At 33.9% G+C, this 2,828-nt stretch overlaps 1 long non-coding RNA gene across 1 annotated transcript; it reads left to right on the top strand.

The window, feature by feature from the left end:
• The first annotated feature begins 503 nt into the window (after positions 1 to 503).
• LOC107655723 (uncharacterized) lies at positions 504 to 1,148 on the top strand. Its single transcript, XR_001630480.1, has 3 exons — positions 504 to 554; positions 687 to 745; positions 1,084 to 1,148. It is a non-coding gene; the product is annotated as an uncharacterized LOC107655723 (long non-coding RNA).
• Positions 1,149 to 2,828: the final 1,680 nt, after the last annotated feature.

Raw genomic sequence — 2,828 nt, 5'->3', positions numbered from 1 at the left:
CTCCTGCTCACCAGCCAGTAACATCGGCCACCACCACCTCCTGCTCACCAGCCAGTAACATCGGCCACCACCACCTCCTGCTCACCAGCCAGTAACATCGGCCACCACCACCTCCTGCTCACCAGCCAGTAACATCGGCCACCACCACCTCCTGCTCACCAGCCAGTAACATCGGCCACCACCACCTCCTGCTCACCATCACTTCACCAGCCAGTAACATCGGCCACCACCTCCTGCTCACCAGCCAGTAACATCGGCCACATTTTTCTTTGCCTTGCCACTCAACAAGAGCAGGTACAACCTCTTATAAAAGTTGTGTAGTCACTATTGCCCTGTTTAATAAGAGAAGCCCCATGATATATCACTACATAATTTCATAAATTTAGTACCTTAAATTACTTGTGTACTTTAAAAAAATAATAAATAAATAAAAACATTACCTGCCACTTCTCCAGGTAAAAACAAATGTGTAATTGTAGCAACTGTTCTGTACTCATTAACAGTGTAAAAAAATGTATTGCAAGAATCTTCAGTCAACCTCATTCCTTTGCTAGGTAAATATTTCATTTTCTATTTATTTAGTATTTTGGTCAATATTCTTATTAATTGTGGCCAAGTATTAAGTAGCATTAATAGATCACCTACACACATTTTATAACAGACATTATATTTGTTTCATTTAACAGAAGCAGAGAAAAGCTTGTCCTAACCTAGCCTACTTTGTGACACTGTGGTCTAACTTGTCGTAAGTTTGAGTTTTTGTTACCCTTTTCAGACAGGATTGTAAGTTATATTATTTGTAGGGCTTCCCTCGACTAAAGATTTTTCTGGTCGACTAGTAGTTGTTAATTTTAAGCATTAGTCGACTATTAGTCACATGTTTATTAATAAACCATATAAATCATAATAATGAGCCTTTAATTGCATAAAGCGCTCAAGCGCACACACCAAAAAAAAAAAGGGTTGCCACAGCGTACTGGCAGAGATAATAATTATGAATGTGTCTGGGAAAAACAGCAAAAGAGACTGCATTAACATTTTAATAATTAACATAAACTAACTCTTCTTAATGACCTGCAACAGCATCTTTCAGATTTTTAGCACATTGACCTTGACTGTCATTGACTCATCTTTCCAGCTTGGGAAAAGTAAGTTTTAACAATATATTTTCAATGTTCTGTAATAAAGATTTGAAAAACATATATCATAAATCTTAATTTAAATTGAATAACAAGCTATAAAAAAAATCCTAAAGTCTACTGCAGTTAACGCTTAAATGAACTATTAATGACTAATCATCTGATTTCTTTTTCTTGCGAACTAAATAACTATTTAACAGTGAATGATAGAAACATCATTGGTTAGGCAACACTTCTTGCATATTTTCTCCCTAGCAAAACATGAATGTATGTGCCAAAGTAGAGTTTACTTTCTCTAAAAAGGCCTTAATAGTTCGATTTTTTGGTGCGTATTCCACCTCCAAATTAGTCTATGATAAATAAATCTCCCGGCTTCAGACCATTAACTTAGCTAATTAATGCTCTTGTCATTTAAGTCACTAAAAAACTAGTGAACTTGAAAACGCGGTGCTCAGAAAGTATCCGAACGCTATTTATTTTTGGGAGAATTGTGAAATCTTGATCAAGTGAAATCCGCCAAAGATATCATTGACAGTTATTGTATTAATTGCAGTGAATCTGTATATTAATTCACCTCACTCGGAACGAGTTATAGTAACAGCCGTAGCCCGGAAGTTCTAACAAACCTTTTCCGGGGTAACTTTCAGTCCGCCAGCGCCATTTTGAGCTGTTTGTAAACAAATAGCCAAGCATGAGCTATTAGCATTGAAGGCTAGTGGTTAGCACGTAGCATTTTGTGGTCTCAAAGGCAAAATGTGTTGCAGTGTGTGAAGTGTTGAAGTGACTTGTTTAGTTACATCTGAACTTTATCCTTCGCTATTTCATACGGATTTCATCCTATTTTTCTTTCCTCACCTCCCTTTGAAAAGAACAGACAGATGCAAACTTAATAGACCTTTTCCCCTCAGAGTGTTACTATATCAGTTTAAACTGCTACCATTGTGTTGTTATTAACAATTAATCCTGGCCAGCCTAGGCCGAATTACTTTAATGCTACGTTGTGATTAATTCAGCTATAACTGCGCTTATAATTTGAGGGACACCAGTAGATATGATTAATTTGCTATACTTGAGGATTGGAAATCGTTAATTTAACATCGTAATTAACTACAGATTTTAATTTTTAATTTAATTTCACAAATTAATTACAGTTCCGTCTTTCACATAGTAACAATACTTATTGATGAAGTTGAATTATAATTGCTATTACAATTTAATGACACTAGCATTAAAATTTTACTCATTTACTATCAATATTGCTCTAAAATTTTAATTTCAGTAAATAGTTAAATAGGGTTGGGTTCCCTATTCAATGATACAGTTAACTAATTTAATTATAATTGCTCTTATCAATTGTTAATAATGACACCAGTGGATATTGTTGGTTTATCCGTAGGGATTTGAAATTAAGTTAATTTCATAATTAATTACAGATTTGGAATTTTAATCTCATTTCAAATTAATTTCAGTTCCTGCTTCCACATGGCAACGATATTTACTGATGAATTTAATTATAGGTGCTATTATGGTTTAAGGACAACAACATTAAAAGTTTAATCTTTAAGGATAACAAGTTACTAATACTGATTTCATAATTAATTACATTAATTTTTAATAATAATAATAATAATAAAATAATCATAATTTAATTTCATTTAATAATTAATTACGGGTCCTGTTTCCATATTG

This window comes from Sinocyclocheilus anshuiensis, unplaced genomic scaffold (assembly GCF_001515605.1).
Source record: "Sinocyclocheilus anshuiensis isolate Anshui unplaced genomic scaffold, SAMN03320099.WGS_v1.1 scaffold1583, whole genome shotgun sequence".
Taxonomy (NCBI): Eukaryota; Metazoa; Chordata; class Actinopteri; order Cypriniformes; family Cyprinidae; genus Sinocyclocheilus; species Sinocyclocheilus anshuiensis.
This window is presented reverse-complemented; position numbering and strand designations above follow the sequence as displayed.